The sequence below is a fragment of the Haliotis rubra genome, unplaced genomic scaffold (genome assembly GCF_003918875.1).
Source record: "Haliotis rubra isolate DU_JTF1 unplaced genomic scaffold, ASM391887v1 Scf86, whole genome shotgun sequence".
Lineage (NCBI taxonomy): Eukaryota > Metazoa > Mollusca > Gastropoda > Lepetellida > Haliotidae > Haliotis > Haliotis rubra.
Genome location: NW_025767590.1, coordinates 420,011 through 442,025, shown reverse-complemented (window position 1 = coordinate 442,025; position 22,015 = coordinate 420,011). Strand labels below are relative to the sequence as shown.

Here is a 22,015-nt window from a genome sequence, read left to right as displayed (position 1 = left end):
TACGTACTCGGGCCAACTTAGGTTTCATTGTATTGTGTTGGAGAGGGATAGGTATAGAGTATGAGACGCTAATCTCAGCAGACAGCTAGCCTCGAGGCAAACAGACGCTTGATAACCCCCAGAGTTAAAACTGTGAATATAATATTGCATTAGCAATTACTCATCTGTGGAGCATCGTATTGTAAGCATGAAGTTCATCAATACGATCCATCTCTCAGAGTTTTGCTAACACAGTTTGCATAACATGACAAACCCTTCCAGAGTCAGTGATATGACATAATGCTGGGCTGGAAGCACGGAAACGTCTCATAGACACCGGTGAACAGACACTTTCATTGTTTCGATATTAAAGATTTCTGTGAAAGGGAAACAACTCTTTATGCCTTGTAAGATGACGTGAACCTTTCAAATCTTCAGGACCTGGTCAAAGATGATCGATAATATAATTTCATTGATGTTGTCAAACGTTATTAAGGTATAATTGCTCTCCTATAATGGATATCTCGTGTGTTAGAAGAACTGTGGTTGTCTGGGGTGGTACTGGTACAACCTTGGCATGATTCATGTAAATAATGAACCTGAAAGTATTCATATGCTGAAATACACCGAAATTGTGCATATATCACGGAAGTGCAGTGCTGTATAATGTCACTCTCCCTGAAATAGTTCCTGCAGAGGACGCCTGTACAACAGCACACCATGCTACTTCACGCTTACTGATAGCGTCAGTTCAGTGAGGTGCTTACGGGAGGTTTTGTCATAAACAACGCAACCAGTAATAAAGGGAGCATTAGAGGAAGTAAATATCACATTATCACAGCCGCACCTCAGGCAAAGACTAGACGGAAATAAACTATGTCTAAATGTCCATTTATTGAAATCTATATGAATAGATTTCTCCTTTTATATCTCGTCAGTAACATAAGTCAACGGGAAAACGTATTCCATAGTAAAACAGCTTCACCTTGCTATCATCTTCGAATCACATTCATTACAAAGCAATTCGCCAGAGGAAATGGTCACTGTCGTCTCCCAGCTTCCATAGATTTCTGGCGTGTGTGCCGATCATGACATCTACACTTAACTTATTGCATTCCTCGGGAAGTAATTGCATCTGATTTGTTTGATTGGAGATAATATTTAGGAGGCTGTTGATGGTCGATTATTGATTGCAGGGTTGCAGTAACAAGTTTGTTTAGACGGGACTCTAAGAGATCCCGTTACTGTGTGTACACAATCTTCTAATTAATCTTCCTACTGGTGACGAAATTGAAAATTACTTTACCAGCTTCTGTCCGATGTGTGCTCTTTAGTTAGACGGATCGGAGTAACCTGATTTGAGGTTTTGGTAATTGAATGAAGACGATTACGGTTGGGAGGGACGGTATGGGTGTGAGAAAGTGTGGATGAATCTTCTCCGCATGGCTGGGTCCATCAGGATATAGTGAGAGATAGAACGATGAAGGTTCGGTGGAGGCGCTGACCGTTAAATGATCTCTAAATACGATTGGTGAGTGAGTTGTAAATAAATGGAAATGCGTGTTGAAATCCGATTGGTTGAAAAAGGTTATTAATGGGATCAGGTCTAGGAAATGTTTCGAAACTTGCACTGAGTATGAATATTTTTCTAGAAGAATATCTTTTTTTCAATTAGAACAAATTTGAAAAAGTTTCCGTTTGGACGGAATGGATACCAAATAAGGATATTATGTTTTGCAGCACCATAGCCATAGAACATGGTCTCTCATCACACTACTCGCCACGACCAACATTAATGAACTTCACCAGCCACTGTGAAACATAATAGACGACGATACAGTTTCCCATCCCTATAATGAATTTCGTATTTATCTTCCCTAATGCTGAAGACAGCTAATAGTCAGTATCGCGTTTTAGAAGTATAATGACAAGCATTATATGTAATACACTGACTAACCTGTCTGGCAGAAGAACAATCACATACCTGAAAATACACATTATACTATGCCCCCTGTTGTGTACTGTGAAATTGCAACCATCAAGTTACTTGGAAAGTCATAAGCACGTCACATGTTGTGGAATCTTTAATGATATGATGCATGGAATATAGCCTGTGATGTCCGTATCAATTACAATACCGTGGAATAAGCGGTTTTACGGTGCTTTTACTGGCTCTCCTGCGGTGTTCGCGAAGATGTAACGTATCCTGCCCGGAAGTCGTGATACTGGTGTTGGTACGGTCAGGTCGTCCAGTCGGAATTGTACAGTCACACCGTACACCAACCATGCAACACACACAATGATTAACAGTACATGTGACCCTTTTGCAAAATGGCAATCAATTGTGAAAATACGCAATCAACCTGGCCCGATCAATTCAGTCGCCTCTTATGACAAGCTTTGGTTATTGGGGACCAATTCTTCTTCTGTTACTGGGTGTTATGAATTCAAAACAAACAAAACCTACATTTCTCTGTTAACTCCCAAATAGTTATGCATAGATCTTATTAAAGTACGAAACAGTTTGACTTGCCTCACTAAGTGGGTAAACAAGAGGAAAGTTACTGGTTATTTGACATTTATTGGATGGTATCAGATCATCGATAAACTTGACGCCTAACTTACACTTCAAGGCCATATTTGCTCTGTTTGCCACTGGATGATATCATATTGTTTTCCTAAACTTTGCTCTAAACGATATGCAGAACTATTGGTAAAAATTGAATGATCGGCATGCGCCACACAACTATTGTGAAGGCGCTAGAAGGTTTGTTGAGTAGCTGATATTGTCGAGGCTTCTGTTTGTTCATATTTGTTGCTCAGCAAAGTTTCACCTGCATGATGCCGGCCTATATTTGCTTAGCCTATGCGGCAGGGTAAGAAGATGTTTCTGTGTGGGTGAGACCTAGGGTAATCTGTGCTCATACAAAATTGTGTCTTAAATGTGTGTCTGATGCTGAGTGGTTGTAGATAGAATGAAAAGAAAATCCCTCAAAACAAGTCATGCTTTAGGGTCAAGAAAAGGTGCGACAAAATTTGAACAAGTATGAAAAATAATGAAATTGTATTGCAATGCTATTGCACGTTTAATACTGTAAGTGCCGTAGCAACACATTCCTATTTTCTAACACCTTTTTGATTATAGCAAACTGGTGCACTTCAATTTCAATGACAGCAATGGTGTTTCTTTCGTCCGATAATTTAAATGCTGCAAGCTTTGTATGATGCAGTTCTTACGATATTGAAACTCTGGTTTTATAAATTGAAATTGGCTGAAATTGTTTTGCTTTTCTTTTATGAAATTTATTCTCCCTTATCCACTTAATCCTAATTTCTTTCAATCATTGCAGCAGATACAGCGAAATTGCAACAGAATGAACAATTCCAGTGAAGCATTTCTAAATTACTGCTGAAATCGGTCTACATCATCCTACACAACGTCTTCATCCTAATGGGAATTCAACCGTACAAAAGAACAGATGGATGACATTTTTATGCCGAGATAAAATATTCTTAATTTAGTGTGAATCAGTTTGTTTCTCAGGGGTGTTGTTTTAGTGTTTTAAAGTTTTTGGCAATAAATAGTCTTCTTCTTCAAAGTGGAACATATTGGACGCTTTTGGTTTCTTTAGATTTGATCAATGTCGACTCAGATAAAAGTCTTAGCGTAAAATTTACTGTTCCCCCTTGAGCTATTGGGAATATAGGAGAATTGGAGTCTAAACCCTCGGATTGGAGGGCTTATTCAGCGGAGAAAAATAAAACTCAACTGTTTCATCTCCAATTCGCAAACGTTGTTTGAATACAAGGAAATGTTTTCTCAAGTGAACTATTGGCGTATCAGAATCCGTCGCAAAAGAACCATTGGGTGGGGCAGTAGATAGGGCTTCTCCCTAAAGAGGGGAAAGAGGCTGGGCCTAGATTTTCGAAGCTCTCTTAGCGCTATGATAGTCGTAAGTACCATACATTAACATTAACTTACGACTATCTTAGCGCAAAGAATGAGCTTCGAAAATATGTTAAAAAACGGAGTTCACTCATTGTACCTGTTGTTACCCGGCCTTGCAAGGATAGTGAGTGAGTGAGTTGGGTTTTACGCCGCGCTGAGCAATATCCCAGCAATATCACGGCGGGGGACACCAGAAACGGGCTTCACTCATTGTACCCACGAGGGCAACCGAACCCGGGTCTTCGGCGTGACGAGCGAACGCTTTAATCACTAGGCTACCTTACCGCTGCTTGTAGGGATATACCACTGATCGGCTCGGAGTGTGTTCAGTGTGTCTGTGTGGGTTATCCATGTTCAACTGCTGTATGTATACGGACGGCATTAGTCCTGACTAGTACAACTGACTGACTGAGTTTAGTTTTACGCCGCTTTTAGCAATATTCCAGCAATATCACGGCGGGGGACACCAGAAATGGGCTTAACACATTGTGCCCATGTGGGGAATCGAACCCGGGTCTTCGGCATGACGAGCCAACGCTTTAACCACTAGGCTACCCCACCGCCCCTGACTAGTACAAGCCACACAGGGACACGTGTACGTGATTGCACGCAGTTTTGTAAGTGCATTAATTTTGAGCGCGAGGTCGAACCCCAATTCATCTCAACCCACATCATAAAACAACGCGGGCGCATGATGGAATATACTGTTACAAAACCAAACTCTCCCACAACTCCTTACTCACGGACACTAACTTCTGTAACGAAATTGTGCGGGTGGAGAGTGCGAAAGACGTACTTAATCTTTGTATCCGGCTAGAGTCTTCCCTTATTTCAGTGATTTAGTCATATAATAGTCATCACTGATGTCCAGTTTACACCCAATGGAATCTATTCGGCAGATGTTCGAGTTTGATTGCTGGCAATACTGGGGTTATACTTAGTGAAATAGTAACCTTTGATTGCTGGCAATACTGGGGTTATACTTAGTGAAATAGTAACCTTTGATTGCTGGCAATACTGGGGTTATATTTAGTGCAATAGTAACCTGATTTAGAATCAGCAATACTTGACACCTGGAAACTGACACATTACTAACAATGAGTGAGTGAGTTAAGTATAACGCCGCTTTTAGAAATACTCCAGCAATCCAGAAATGGGATTCACACATTGTACATGTGGTTAATCGGACCCGGATTTTCGGCGGGTCAGCGAAAGCTTTAACCACTAGGCTACCCCACCGTATCATATTATCAACAGAACACCTGTGTATGCAGTACTGACATGACGTACGTACGTATACTTGTGTGAAACTGTGAGTAGGTCCATCTGGTTTCCTGTCACTTGAACAGCATTGGGTATCTCAGAGCGTGGCAGCTGGGTGTTTTATTAGTGGAAAACCAGGAGAGTTGCGGGTCTTGGGCCTTTACCAAACAAAGCACATGTATGATGTTGTGAAACTATGTAGCACAACCTGGCGCTTCGGAATTCCAACCAACGATCAAAGAATAGTAGCGTAGTACGTCAAAGGGAATATATGTGGTGCAAGGATGAAAACAGTGCATTCATTACAAACTTTCGGTCATTGTTTAATAATCGATACAGTCATTTAAATGCCCTCATCCATAACAATATCGACCAAGCACTTTCACATTTAGTAACTCTTTTCCAGAGAGCAGCTGATCACACAAAGACCATGCATATATAATGGTTTATTTCCTTCACAAACAAGAACTCAACCACCTTGGTGGGATCAGGACTTAGAAAACTTAAAGCATGACAAATATGCAGCACTCAGAGCCCATAGAGATCACAATGCAGACTTTAATATTTTCAGACAGTTACGAACACTCTTCAAATGTACATTCATGCAAAAAAGATTAAATTTCCAAAATAAACAGAAAGATAAACTAGTAGCAGCAAGCACCAACCCTAAATTATTTTGGAAAACACTTAAAAATTACAGATCTTCACCACAACGTTCACCCAATATCACATGCCAACAGTGGACAGATCATTTCTCAAATCTGTTATGCATTAATACTTCGCAAAACACACCAGAACATTTACCTTCACCTTTACAATCTACAAGCAACAATGATTCTTTTTTGAACCAACCATTTTCCGAACAAGAAATATCTACAACTATTCTCTCTTTGCCAGTCAGTAAAGCCCTGGTCCAGACGGAATTGCAAATGAATTTCTAAAGGAGTCGAGATGTTTCATTGTTCCTACTCTCACTGTTCTTTTCAACAGAACTTATGACTCTGGCTTTTTCTCTCCCAGTTGGGGTAAGAGCATTATTTGCCCTTTGTTGAAATCTGGCGACAAGAACGACCCCGATAATTATCGTGGTATATCCCTCATTGATTCCCTTTGTAAATTATTTACATCAATTCTAAATAAAAGATTAAAAATCTGGTGTGATTTAAATAATATCATTTGTGAATATCAGGCTGGCTTTAGGGAAAACTATTCTACAACAGACCACATTTTTACTCTTCAGGCTGTCATACAGAAATATTCATGTAAAAAACAGGGCAGATTTTATTGTCTTTTTATCGAGTTTTCAAAAGCTTTCGACACTCTTAAACATGATAAACTTATAGATTCTCTTCATAAGGTTGGATTAGATGGGAAGTTCTTAGATATTATCACATGTATGTATAATTCACTCTGTGCCTGCGTTTGAACCCCTGAGGGACTTTCTTAGCAATTTTCTTGTAATGTGGGTACCCGCCTGGGATGCATTTTAAGCCCTCAGATATTTATAATATTTATTAATCATTTATGCACAATTATGCAAAATGGAGGTGGTAAGGGAATATTTGTCAATGCTGTTTCAATAATGTGTATGCCCTTATGTTTGCTGATGATGTTTCGGCTCTTTCGGACACTTGTATTCAACTGCAGATTAAGATAAATGCCCTCGAATTATTTTGCGAGGAAACAGGAATGAAAGTAAACCTTAAGAAAACAAAAGTTGTTGTTTTCAGAAATGGTGGGCCTCTAAGATCTTATGAAAAGTGCTATTTTAATGGGGAACAAATAGAATCAGTATCTTTTTATAAATATCTTGGCATCATATTTACACCAAAACTTGTTTAGTCCAGGGCACAATTATGTTTAGCTTCTCAAGCTAGAAAGGCAATTTTATCAATTAATCACTTTCAAAGGAAATTCGGAAACATTAACTGTACAGATCTATTCAAAATTTTTGATGCACTGATCACACCAATATTATGCTATGGATGAGAAATATGGGGAACTTCCTATTGTAAAAGTATTGAATCGGTACAGCTTGATTTTTGTAAAAAGTATCTGAAAATAAATAGGTCATCTTGTAATTCCATTGCCCTGGGTGAATGTGGCAGATTGCCCCTGCAGCTTAATTATATGACCCGTGTAATCATAATATTGGTGTAGATTGTTACAACTTCCTCATGACAGATTACCTTTTCAAAGCTACCTTATGCTCAAGTCTTTAGATGATAGTGGTAGAACTACATGGGCATCAAAAGTTACAAATCTTCTGTTTAATTTTTGTTTTGGATATGTTTGGTTGAGCCAAGATGTTGGTGATGTAAAGATGTTTATACTCTTATTTAAACAAAGATTATCAGATAATTTAAAACAGTCCTGGTACTCTTCCCTGAGTAATTCTTCCAAATGCAACTATTATCAGTATTTTAAATCAGCGTTAAATGTTGAATGTTATTTATCGTTTAACCTTTCTACACATTTAAGAGCTGTTTTAGCACAATTTAGGTGTAGTAATTTTAAAATAGCTGTAGAAACTGGGCGTTATAACAACACTGATTATAATCAAAGATTTTGTATATCATGCAAATCTAAAGGTCTTACCTATATTGAAGATGAATTCCATGTACTGTTCATTTGTGAGTCCTATTCACACCTAAGAGAGAGGTTTATTACAAAATGTGTTAAAAAAGCCTTATACTGTATATTCTTTAGCAAATCTTTTCAAGAATACTATTGTAGACACTGTAAAATCTGTTGCCTTGTATCTATTTTATGTTTAAGGATTATTATAAACACACATGAAAGCACATTGTGCCCCTGACTACACTGAAATTTCCTTTGAATGTATTTTGGGCCTATGGCCTTTCACTGCAAATAAACTCTGTCTGTCTGACTCTGTCTACGTCAAAGGGAAGCAACTTTGTACGACTTCCGGAACAAGATCCAACATGGCAATCCCTTCCTCTCACGTAATTGCATTTTCGAAGTAAATGTCATTGAATAAATTACTGCAATGATTTATCAGAAACTTAAATTCGCCACAACAGACTAAATTTATCCCGAGTCGAAATGAGTATGGCGCCCGCTATAATACTTATAACAGACCTTTCAGAAAACAAGAGTATGAATATTACACGTGTGCACTGACAAAATACGTGTACCGACACGTGTGTGACTTTGGGTCTCAAAGGTTTTACCGTGGTAGAATAAATTTAAACTCATCTGAATGAGTGTCTATGTAATTCCGCTACTCACGCTCACACCACCGACACCCCACCCCCATCTCCATACCCCTTGAAGATACCGTTACCATAAGAACAGACAATACTGATTCCACAAAGAACAAGATGAACAATCTCCAACACTCCCACACCAGACAGGCACAATATCAGATCCTGTTCCTTTAAATATCCCTATTGTACTGTACGTCAAACATAGCATACATCCCGTCTACCAACTGTGTTTGTCAGCCACACTGATCTACCTTGTCAGATTTCATTCTCATTCCAGCAAAGGACTCGTCACATTTATAGGCCATGTTTTTACAGATTTTCCTGCCTTTTGACATTACCATTGTGATAGCTGAGGCTGAAGCCATGTGTTGTAAAATCTAATTACATAACAGGACTTTGACGTGGCCATGGTTCGACAATCTACAATGCTATTTAGACTGAATAGGAAATCAATGTGTCTGTCGGTAATAGGTCGTGTGACTAGAACAAGATGACTGAGGCAATTAACGGTGAGATAGGTCTTGATTATGCATGGACATACATTCAGTAAGACGCCGACAAAGAACGTGCTTGTTCACTATGGGATATGATGTTGTGCAATTGCAGTAATTTGGCTTAAGGGCAACATCATGATAACGCTTCCCTATGAGTTCATATTGCTTGGATTGAAATCGCCGTTTATTCGGTTGGACATAAAACAAGAACATGTTCTGATTATTTAGGAATATCATTCTGTTGGTTAAATTGCTTCCCATTTGCTGGTATCGCGTGTGCAACTGGGACGCAGTGACCTCAGCGGCGGTACGTCAGTACTGATGATGTCGTAAAAGAGGTTACATTGGATTTCAAGTTTTGAAACAACATATTGAATTATTTGAGACTTCATTTAAAAAAAAGTAAGGGGCGGTGGGGTATCCTAGTGGTTAAAGCGTTCGCTCGAAGACCCGGGTTCGATTCCCCTCATGGGTACAATATGTTTAGCCCATTTCCGGTGTCCCCCGCCGTGATATTGTTGGAATATTGCGAAAAGCGGCGTAAAACTAAATTCACTAAATTCACTCACTCACTCACAAGAAATTAAGATAATGATTAGATATTTGAAATCATCCTTTTGTTCCAGGAAGATGGTGAAGAAATGGTGACAAGGGATAACACCTTTTCATTTTTATTATTATTATTTTTATTTTTTGTTTTTTAAGTTTTCCTTAACACCTTTTCATGAACACCACATTTACATTTAGACAAGTGCATTTTCACATTCTGTTCTTTATAGTTCACAAACAAATGGGGCCATGTCTTGAGTGGGCATTGCTTTGCGCCGCTTTTTGCAATATTCCAACAGCATCACGGCCGGGACCCCTGAAATGGACTTCACACATTGCACCAATGTGGGGAATCGAACCCGGATCTTCGGCGTGACGAGCGAACGTTTTAACCACTAGGCTACCCCGTCTTCTTTCGCATCCGACTCGACTCGTTTGTCTTTTGATGTTCGCGGGATCAACACTCGATGAATATCCAGGTCCCCTGCAGGAAACTGCCACTATGTACTGTTATAAAACAATACTATTAAGCAGTACACCGTGATATGTCGGTTGTTGTCATTTACCTGTTATTGCCTGTGATGTATTACTCATAACCACAAGTTAAAATCTAATTCATTATATATTCAAATTTATATTACATTATACATGCAGACTATTGTAAAACAAAATGAGATTTATTGCATTCTTAAGTGAAAATGAATTTCCGAGAAGAATCAAAATGTGGAAATTTACTGTTTTGCTTCCCATCTGTATTAGTTTAGTCCTATAGCGAATCCGTAGTTATCTCAGAGATGGAGACAAGACAAGAGTTAAAGGGTTAAAGCAATGACGTCATATGGTATCATGACATCAGTTAAGGAGCGCGTGTGTTCATCCCATGAATGTGTGTGAGGTAAACAGTTTTGTCGTGGATGTGTTATGTGAATTGTGGACAATAAATCTGACGATACTTTATTCTCAAGGAATGGAATCATGATCACACAGGGGCACTGAAGTGTTTGGTCATCTGCGTTTTGTTGAAAAATCATTTATTGAATTGATAGTTTTATCGAATTTTGAACAAACTCAATATTGATGTTGTGAATTTCTGTAACTAGTCCGATTTATCACATATTTGAATATACACATTTTCAATCCCAAAAGGATGGCTTTATTTGCCATTTTCTAATTGCACTTCACATTTTCTTGAAACCATTAGAATTCCACCTCTTTCTGGCTCGATACGGAGATTCAGCATATTGACAATGATCCATTGCGATTCTCCCAAATGTCATCAAGTCAAGCTGCCGGGAGCAGATAAACTCTATTAACACCTCCACAATGACCACGAACATCCGGAATGTTTCCATAATACCATTTTGTCAAATCTCCCCCATTCCGTTACGACAACGCCATCAGCAACAAACAGATGCTGTGTTTACGGACGTCGTGTTCAACGTCGCTTTTAGCCAGGCTCCAAACACAGCAGCACAGACAATGATGGAGGAATGGTCCCGGAGGCAGAGGACGTTGATGAGGTTTACAGCTGAAAAACGCCTACAAACACACCCAGCTCACAATACAATATCACCCCGTTTGCAGGGTCATTGCTGTGGCTTCCCGTGTTCATCTTCCCGGATATAATGTTGTGAAACCATTTCCCCATCAGCCTTGACTGGTCGACTCAGACTTTGTCAACATTTAAACACTGGCAGAATATTTGTGTTAGTCAAGTTAAATATATGTGCACCAACGACTTCCAACGAATTCGCCTGGTTGGACATCACTCTCCTACCGATACTGCATTTATACTTTTAAGGGGCAGTGGGGTAGCTCAGTGGTTAAAGCGTCCGCTCGTCACACCGAACACCCGGGATCGATTCCCTCATGGGTGCAATGTGTGAAGCCCATTTATGGTATCCCCCCACCGTGATATTGCTGGAATATTGCTAAAAGCGGCTTTAAACAAAACTCACTCTTCTTTTAAGTCCTAAACAGTTCAGGCCACGAATTCTTATCTGTAATAAACTAATAATAAATATGTTCTCAGTGCCACAGCATAAAAAGCGTTTGTGAATTTACTATTAGTACTGAGAGAAATGAACATGTTATCATTTATTGTTTATCATCAACACCACTAAAGCGTAATCAATATTCGGTTCATTTTCCAATGCCACTTAGACAGACACCCACTGTTTGTGTTGCAAGTTGGGTGTACGGTGTGACTGTACAACTCCGACTGGATGACTGGACCGTACCAACTCCAGTATGCTGTTATTCCATGTGTTAGTGACGGAATGGTATGATCAATTTGTCTTTAAGAAAGATATCTTTTTGCTATGCTGCGCTCTGCTACACCATGTTATGCTGTGCTGTGCTGTGCTGTGCTGTGCCATACAATGCTGTTACGCTACGCTACCCTACGCTATGGTATGGTATGCTATGCTACGCTATGGCATGGTATGGTATGGTATGGTATACGACGCTACGGTATGGTATGGTATGATATGCTATGCTACCCTATGGTATGGTATGGTATGGCATGGTATGCTATACTATACTATGTTATGCTATACTGTGTTATTCTATGCTATGCTGTGCTATGGAAAGGTTCATCTGCACGGCGATACCACACAGAGACTGGCTGAAAACGGTTTCTGCAACCGCTGTTACAACGAGCTTTCATCGAGACCTTCAAACAGCTGCGTTCAATCGCCGAAGGCTTGTATACGTTAGGGCATTTCTGTGTAACATTTAGAAAATAGAACAAATATGTAAATATTACAATGTGAAGAACAAACAGACATGTAAATTGTTTCAGTTTTCGATTTCTTATAGATAATTGTATCCTTGATTCTAACATGGAGCACACACCCTGTTATGTTGATATAATCAATAGATGTGCCCTTGCAATTGGTGCTTTCAACACAGTCTGGTGAGCATAAAAATAACAGCTGAACACATATCGAGCAATAACATTGTTGGAAATGTCAATCCTTTTCTGTCTTTCGTCAGAGTAAAGCAGGAATCCTTCAACACGTAAGTACACCATTTATAATTTTCGATGTTCTTGAAAGAGTGGTTCGATATTGCGACACATAATTACATTAGTTTGAAATTATAGCGTTTGTCGCAAAGAACCAATTTTTATTTGTTTTTGTGGTAAAGGATATGGTGTATTGTTTACTGATTTTGTTTTGTAAAATTACATAGAAACAGTTTCCTACAGGGGACCTGAAATTCAAAACCCATCGAGTGCGGATTCCGCGAACATCAAATGACAAACGAGTCGTGTAGGAGCGGAAAGAATACAGCATACTGTGAAAATACAATTATCTTAGTACGTAAATATAAAGCAGTGAGTGAGTGAGTTTAGTTTTACGCACTCAGCAATATCCCAGCTATATGGTGGCGGTCTGTAAATAATAGAGTCTGGACCAGACAATCCGGTGATCAACAGCATGAGCATCGATCTGGGAACCGATGACATGTGTCAACCAAGTCAGCCAGCTGACCACCCCATCCCGTTAGTCGCCTCTTACGACAAGCATGGGTTACTGAAGGTCAATTCTAACCCAGATCTTCGCGGATCTAAGTGTACAGTACGTAACGATAAGCTTTGTATGAAATTGAGATGCAAATTTACCCAAAATGTTTCAATGAAACAACCTTGATAAATTAAGTTTTGGGGTATCCTTGAGAGGACCGGTATATTGGAGAGTGTATTTGCAAATACAGAATTAATGATGCGAGGGAAATGTATTCTTCCTCCAACGTGGCACGTTTTCCTTACAAACATCGTTACAAACATCGTTACAAACATCGTTACAAACGCGACAGACTCGCTGACTTGGTTGACACATGTCATCGTATCCCATATTGCGTAGATCGATGCTCATGCTGTTGATCACTGGATTGTCTGGTCCAGACTCGATTATTTACAGACCGCCGCCATAAAGCTGGAATAATGCTGAGTGCGGCGTAAAACTAAACTCACTCACTCACTCATGACCAGATTAAATCTGTTGTGGTGTTCACGGTCCAGAGGTAAAGTAAAGTGTTCACAGCGTAACAATACCTCCAGGAATGCATGCTGATATAAGACGATCAATAGGGTTATAAATGTTTGTAAAAAATGGCCTTTCAACTGGACATTCGTTCATCATCTATACCGTAGGTCCTTGCGACCATCTTCTTATAACGTAATATTGTGCTACTGCAACTGTGACTACTTCTTCTACTCCTGCTGTTGCAATAACTTCAACTACAATGACTACGACTGCGACTACTGTGACCAAGACGGCTACTCTTACTACTATTGCTATACTTACTTACTTACTTACTTACTTACTAACTACTACTACCACTACCACCCTGATAGGGTACGTAAGTCCCGACACATTCAAAAGAAATTTAAATTTACAAGTTTTTTTAAAAGTAGTATCCTTGTGGTTTTAAATCATGGCTAAATTTTCCTACAATCGCCAGCGGCTGAAGGAATGGTGTAAATCCAGTTAGGGTCCATGCAGGTAGCAAATGTACTGTAAGTCCCTGTAGTATGGTGATCTAGCTTCAGTTGTTGGCGATCTACAGTCCATTTTTATTTTGTATTGTCCCTAATAGTCACATATTTCTTAAGTTAAATGCTAGTTTTAATACCCCAAATTGTGATGTTCTAGTGTTTTACTGTCTTTTGTCGACATTTTTATATTTTACATTATATTTTCTATTGTTATCATATTAACTGTTTTAGTCACGATATGGCTGAAATATTGCCGATGTGACTATAAATTTTAACTCACTCACTCACTACCACTACCAGTAATGCTATTGCTGCTAACTACTATACAACTACAACAACGGCTATTACCACGCTGGTCATACATACACAAAGAGCCGGAGTATCGCTCAGCAAGATTACCACTACATTGCTTTCTGAATGGTATCATTTAAAAAAACCCTTTAGCTTTGATATGTGTAAAATACATAAGTATATATATCAGTTGAAGTAGTCTAATTTTGCGCTCATATAATATACAAATATTAACGCTGAAGCACAGCCGGACAGCCATTGCTGATGGTACGTGATACATATCTTGTTCCTGATTCAATAACAATGATATATGTCTTGTGTAACCTGATACCTTGAATGTTTAGTCTGAGTATGAATCACGCGTCTGTACTAAGCCAGATAGTATCAAGGATGTTAACATAATTGCCATTGTCAATTACTCCTCCAGAGTACCAAAGTAACAGTACTTTGATATATTCTTCAATACAGTCACTTGATTAGGGGAGGGAGAACTAATGTGTCTCTAGGAATTTCATTTCGTACGTATTGTTTAATTTCGCGCCGACGTAATTGTTATTTCAGTATAACTTGAAAATAATGAATATATATCGTCAGTACCAGAGAATACCAAAATGACAGATTCCGTGTGTAACATTTAAAGAACTTTGGAAATTATTTGAATGGATCATTGAAGTGTTTTCCTGCATAGTGTTTAATGTCAATTCTTCACGCAGTGGTATATAACTAATATATTTGTTTGTTTGTTGTTTAACGCCACACTCAGCATTATTTGGGCTATATGGTGGCGATCCGTAAATAATCGAGTCTGGACCAGGCAATCCAGTGATCAACATCATGAGCATCGATATACGTAATTGGGGTGTGGTCAACCAAGTTAGCGAGACTGACCACCCGTTCCCGTCTGTCGCCGCTTACGACAAGCATGGGTTACTGAAGGCCAATTATAACCCGGATCATCAGGTTATATCTAATTTTTGATTGTATCTTTGAAATGAGTTTAATGAAGCGAGAGTGGAACAAAAGAAAACTGGTACCAAGGTGGTTGTGTCTCAATTCAGGAAATAATATGTGAATCAATGAAATACAACAATATATATGATATATATATAGCGCACATATCCACGGAACTAGTACATGCTCAAGGCGCATGTACTAGTGGTAATTATACGACAAAAAACCCTCAGTGCTCACAATGAGTTTTCGAATCAACTGCAAATAAATTAACTTATTGAGGTTGCAGCATTCCGGGCCTCAAAAAGCTTTCAAAAACTTTCATGGTGGCCTTTTCGAGGACATTTCCAAATTTGACGCACCAGTGACAAAATGATGCCAGATGCAAGTCCTTAATTTGAATTGAGCAATAGGTTCCGGTGTTGTTTTCAGGTGAAGTAGTGATTGGCCGTTGTATTTGTTTAGGACATATTCCACTCTGGATACAGTTTTCGCGAACACTAGCATCATCACCATGTGTCACGATACCGTCGAAACTACAGTCGATTGATGTGCATCCTTATACATTACACAATTTACTGTGAAAACGATACAAGAAAGGATGTCGGAGCCACGATTCTACGTTCGCGTCATGATTATGCATTAGAATTGCCATAGAAAGTTATTTTGTTTGTTTACTGTTTAACGCTGCACTCAGCAATATTCCAGCTTTATGACGGCGGTCTGCAAATAATAGAGTACGAATCAAATGATCCATTGATTGGCGTCATAAGCATCGATCTACGCAACTCACCTTGCTCACCGATCCCGTTAGTCTCTTACGACAAGCGTGGGTTGCTGAAGATCAATTCTAACCCGGATCTTCACGGGTCCATAAGAAGTCAGCCGAGATAAGCTACCAAATCAGCCAATGTATAATATACTACCCATCAAAAGTTTAGACTCACTTAAAGCACTCACTATATGTTATGTATATATGTATGGTTACATCGAAGATGATTTTCTCCACTAACTTTGGGGAACCAACTGCAAACCTTATGCAGATGAATTTCACGAGGATCATGCATCAAATTGCTGTAAAGCATGTGCAAATATCGTGCATGTGAACAGCTGCGTTTTGGTGTAAAGTTTTGTTACGAATTCGTCAATTTTCATCATTTATTGAACTCATGACAATAATATTTTCAAAGTTACAAATTTGTTTTACAATACACCCGTTCATGTGTAAACAGTACCTTTAAACAGTATGTGACATTTTTCAAAATTTATTTTAGAACAGTTGACTGAAGTAAATGGCTACATTTACACTAATGAGTCTAAACCTTTGATGGGGAGTATATAACAGATTTCAAAGTTTACAACACTACAAGTGATAGATTAACTATAGCAATATGAAAGAATCATCTGTCCTTTAACTTCTTTTGAGTTCAATATAAAGAAAAACCTCCAAGAAAATATAGATGCGTCTTCCTATTCTGCTTAGATGTACGTTGAATCATTTGACAATAAATAAATCAAGACTATTTGCCATTACCAGAATGTCCATGTGTGCTGACATGATAACATGGTAGCACAAACACCCATGCATCTAAGTATGTTCTGATAAACATCTAACGTGAATGCCGTTTTTAATCCCAAGCCCGCCAACATGAGTGTGATACATCGTTTCTCTGGAGACACAGTTTAGTAGTCTGTGGAAATTGCTCCAACTATCTATCACTCTGAGCGTTACCTTCTCCGGTCGATTTCACCAATTACTGCTTTGTAAATACGATCCGAGTCTAGTCTTTCTGATCAATTACATATCGATTTAAGATGTCTAAGTGAACAAAAATTAGTAGGTACATCCCAGACTGACAGACTAAGGTTCCTTTCAACGCCCAGACCATTCTAATCTCGATCAAAAATCGCTGAACTAATTTGCACGTCGCATGTATCCTGTGCAAGTATGTAAACGGGTCTGTGTTTAATCACCTTGAGAACCATTCCTGGAGTGAAAGGAGTCTTCTCCATCAGTTGTCCCGGACTCGCTAGTGAATGGGGTTGTTTTAAAGACACGGAAGAGTTCGGGAAGAAAACACTCGAGGACATGCGCCATGTCCTTATACCACCATGCCTGTCTGTGGAGGTGTGTAGAGATGTGTGAATGAGCCGGGTGTTGACGCCCCTTTCAGCAATATTCCGGCAATATCACGGCAAGAGACTCCAGAAATCTGCTTCACACATTACTCATGTGGTGGATCGAACCCGGGCCTTCGGCGTGGTCAGCGGACGCTCTAACCACTAGGCTACCCTAACGCCTCAAGACTAGGTGAAGTGATTCAACTATATAATTCGGATATAAGTCTACACACCAAACGTACATGTGTATCAGATCACCCCAGGGCTATTCTGTCGTCACTATCTGTCAGCCCTCATAAATGTGTTCCATGTTTTGGGCTTTGCTCCACACTAAGCTGTCATTGCTCATAAAGCTGTTCCGATTTTGCTTTTAAAATAACATTAATTTGTCGGTGCCCTAAAATATGTTTCGTGTATTTGGTTGTGCCCTACACTAATCTATAATCTCTCATAAATGCGTTTCATACGTTTAGTTAAGCTCTTTACCAATCTGTCATCCGTCATAAACATGTTTCATGTGTTTGGCTATGTAACTCCAGTAACTTTAATCTGTCAGACATCATAAAGGTCTTGAATGAGCTTACAGATCTTCAGAAGATCGTCAGAGCACATTGTGTCAGTATTCACTGCTGCCAATTAGCGATAGCCTAAACAGAATGTCTTGCTGCTTTTAAAAAATCTTTTAGTTAGACAAACGACCGCTTGGCGTGATCCGACTGGAACACGAAACCCCATTAGTGGAGGAAAATACTTTATAATTACCGTCACTGTTGATATATGTGGTACTCTTTTCTCTTCTGTATATCTAAATATCAATTAAGTATCCATCCAAATATACACTTCCTAGGGATTTCCATCCGAGAACAGCGATCTTTCATTATAGGAAAGACGAACGAGGCATTTACATGATCCGAGAGACCAAAGCTGGATGTGAAACAGTGTGGACAGAGTGTTGTTCATGCAACACGTCCATGCCACCACGGGATCCAGTAGTCTGGCTAGATCGATATACAGATGGTAATCCCGGTGCCAAAACGCCACAGAACTCTTTCCTTAATCCAACAAATGTCACTTCATGGAGATGTTGTTGCGGAAAGAGAACGATTAATAGATCCGTGATGAAAGTGTATTAGATACTTCACGAAATCCATGGAAGTTTCAATTCTAAAAATTGCAGAAGCTATGGGCTGGCTTAGTGGTTAAAGCCTCCACTCATTACACTTAGAATCGGGTTCAGTTGCCAACACTGAGCAATTGTGACGCCTAATTTAGGTGTTCCAGGAGATATTAAAGACATTTTACCAAAGGCGGCTTAAAACTAAACTAATTTATTTGTAAACATGACTCAACCACTAGGCTACCCTCTTTTGGTGATATATTAGTTGGTGTATGAAAGATATGTGTTTCTCAGCATCTTCAACAACTACAGCTCTGCAGTGAGTGACTTTACCATAGCGAATCTATATTCTGCATTTTGTATGTGAGAAAACACGTTTTGGACAACCACACATATGTATAGTAGAAGGAAAGACAAAAAGTCAAACTCGAGATTTTTGGATCTGAGAACGAACAGATTGGTATCTTTGTTTTAATCTGAAACAAAAGTAATGGAATGCTGTCTTGATACTAATTAAATCTCAAAGACTCCTTTCCTACAGACATATTCAATGACACGTGTGTCGAACTCGTAATTACCCGAAATTCATTCAATAGTGTTGGATGAACTGAATATGTTCTCAATGCTGAAACTGACAACGTTGAGTCATATATCCATGTCTGTGACATGAGAGAAGCTGAGCAGACCGATGCGGTTGCCAGCATGAAAATAACAGCAAGAGCAGACAATCTGTGACACAGACTGAATCTTTTGTTGACCGACAACAACGTGACAAGTGACAAATGCGTTAACTACAGAGTACGTATGAAACCTTTGGGAACAGCTAGGTAAGTTTATTGACCCAGGCCTGAGACATGTCGTCTGAAGTCAATTGTGATCATATGCATGTGCCGTCATACAAACCAGAACGATGTATGTTCAACCTCCCTGACTCCTGTGTTCGAAGACACCAGACACACAAACCTTCCTTCCTGGATAGTTCTCAAGGCCCCGTAATCCGCTGTGAAGAGTTGCGTCCCTTTGGTACGCGAGAAAACTGCGATAGTGGGTTCGAATCCTGACTCACCGCGATTTTGTTTCCAGATTTGTCAGCATCATGGGCATTTCTGAAACCATGTAAGACCCTAATTGTAGCTGTCATTTACGTCCAGTACTGCAGCTAGTTCTTCTCCTCCACTACCTTTCAATGTATGTAACATGACTGTACACGCTTGGCTGGTTTGGGTATACGTTGACTTTACTACCCAGGTCATTCTGTTCCACACCGAAAATGCCTAAATAACTGTGCATGTGCAATGTAGAAGGGTCTGTGTTTAATCACTTTTAACCATTGATAAAGGAGCTATGTGTGTAATGCCCTTAAACCCTATTAATCAAACAGGTTTTCGTTCAATCAAACATTAACAGTTGGGATTAACGTCCCTAACGATGTCGTTAGTTAAAAAAACCCAAACTAAATGATAAAGTGCAGCTGTCGGTTGCAAGAGCGCCACATTAGCAACGTTGACTTTCAACAGATGAGTTTCTTATGGAATTATCGTTCGTCATGAATAAGAAAGAAGAATCATACGTGATCATTTGGTTTTCAGATGTGTTATTTACATATGACTGGTTTTGAATTGGAAAGTTTAAAATGCGATTCCCTATTTTGACTTGTACCATTTGTCTTCTTGCATTTAGGTGAACCGTTCACTTGGCTTTGCAAGTGTTTGTTTGACGGGCCCCACCGTTGGGACAAGTTACGCTCACCTGGAATTGTATGATAATGATTCATAATCACATGCTTACGACAAATTTGCAATGGTACAATGGACGCTGCATTAGGTAGATCTAGAGATTTCGCACTGTTTGATAATGATTTATAAACACATGCCCTTTACTCGCACTTCATAGTATCAATCACAGGATTATCTGATTCAGACTCGATTGTTTACAGAGCGCGTCGTACAGCTGTAACACTGCTGAATGCGGAGTCAAACAAACATATACTCATGTAATAGTCAGAATTGTTGAGGGTTTTGTCGTGTTTATTATGATCATTGAAGTTTTGACTATTCTATTATTCTATCGATGCCTGAGGAAATATTACCACTACATGCGGGATACTTTCTTTGCTGTATGCTTTGGGCACAGGTATTTTTCTTTCATTTGATATCTATGCTACCTATAGATTTTACCTGTTGATTCTGAAGCTGAGTGAGCACTAATATGTGATACTGGTAATTCGGAAAGGTTACACGTAAGACTGACTGACTGAGTTTGGTTTTACGCCGCTGTTAGCAATATTCCAGCAACATCACGGCAGGGGACACCAGAAATGGGCTTCACACATTGTACCAATGTCGGGATTCGAACCCGGGTCTTCGGCGTAACGAACCAACGCTTTAACCATTAGGCTACCCGACCGCCCCTTACACGTAAGAGCACCGTAGCGCAGCAATGCAGGTGATATAATCCGAGCGGTTGTTAAAACCAATTCTGGATGAGTCATGGCATCAGAGTCTGGGTTCACAGTCGTATCAGCTCGTTAATCAAACCAGGAAACTGTGATAGTGGGTTCGAATCCTGACTCACCGCGATTTTGTTTCCAGATTTGTCAGCATCATGGGCATTTCTGAAACCATGTAAGACCCTAATTGTTGCCGTCATTTACGTCCAATACTGCAGCTAGTTCTTCTCCTCCACTACCTTTCAATGTATGCAACATGACTGTACACGCTTGGCTGGTTTGGGTATACGTTGACTTTACTACCCAGGTCATTCTGTTCCACACCGAAAATGCCTAAATAACTGTGCATGTGCAATGTAGAAGGGTCTGTGTTTAATCACTTTTAACCATTGATAAAGGAGCTATGTGTGTAATGCCCTTAAACCCTATTAATCAAACAGGTTTTCGTTCAATCAAACATTAACAGTTGGGATTAACGTCCCTAACGATGTCGTTAGTTAAAGAAACCCCACAGTAAATGATAAAGCGCAGCTGTCGGTTGCAAGAGCGCCACATTAGCAACGTTGACTTTCAACAGATGAGTTTCTTATGGAATTATCGTTCTTCATGAATAAGAAAGAAGAATCATACGTGATCATTTGGTTTTCAGATGTGTTATTTACATATGACTGGTTTTGAATTGGAATGTTTAAAATGCGATTCCCTATTTTGACTTGTACCATTTCTTTCCTTGCATTTAGGTGAACCGTTCACTTGGCTTTGCAAGTGTTTGTTTGATGGGTCCACCGCTGGGACAGGTTACGCTCACCTGGAATTGTATTGATTTTTATTTAAATGATTCATAATCACATGCTTACGATAGATTTGCAATGGTACAATGGACGCTGCATTAGGTAGATCTAGAGATTTCGCACTGTTTGATAATGATTTATAAACACATGCCCTTTACTCGCACTTCATAGTATCAATCACTGGATTGTCAGGTCCAGACTCGATTGTTTACAGAGCGCGTAATACTGCTGAATGCGGAGTCAAACAAACATATATTCATGTAATAGTCAGAATTGTTGAGGGTTTTGTCGTTTTTATTGATTATTGAAGTTTTGACTATTCTATTA

At 39.4% G+C, this 22,015-nt stretch overlaps 1 protein-coding gene across 1 annotated transcript in view; it reads left to right on the top strand.

Annotated features, from left to right (window-relative positions):
- Positions 1 to 12,228: 12,228 nt before the first annotated feature.
- LOC124262895 (gamma-aminobutyric acid receptor alpha-like) overlaps positions 12,229 to 22,015 on the top strand; it is a 125,230-nt gene continuing 115,443 nt past the window's right edge. The window contains exon 1 of the mRNA XM_046697489.1: positions 12,229 to 12,485. The gene's annotated coding sequence lies outside the window, so the exon portion shown is untranslated. The remainder of the gene's footprint in view (positions 12,486 to 22,015) is intronic.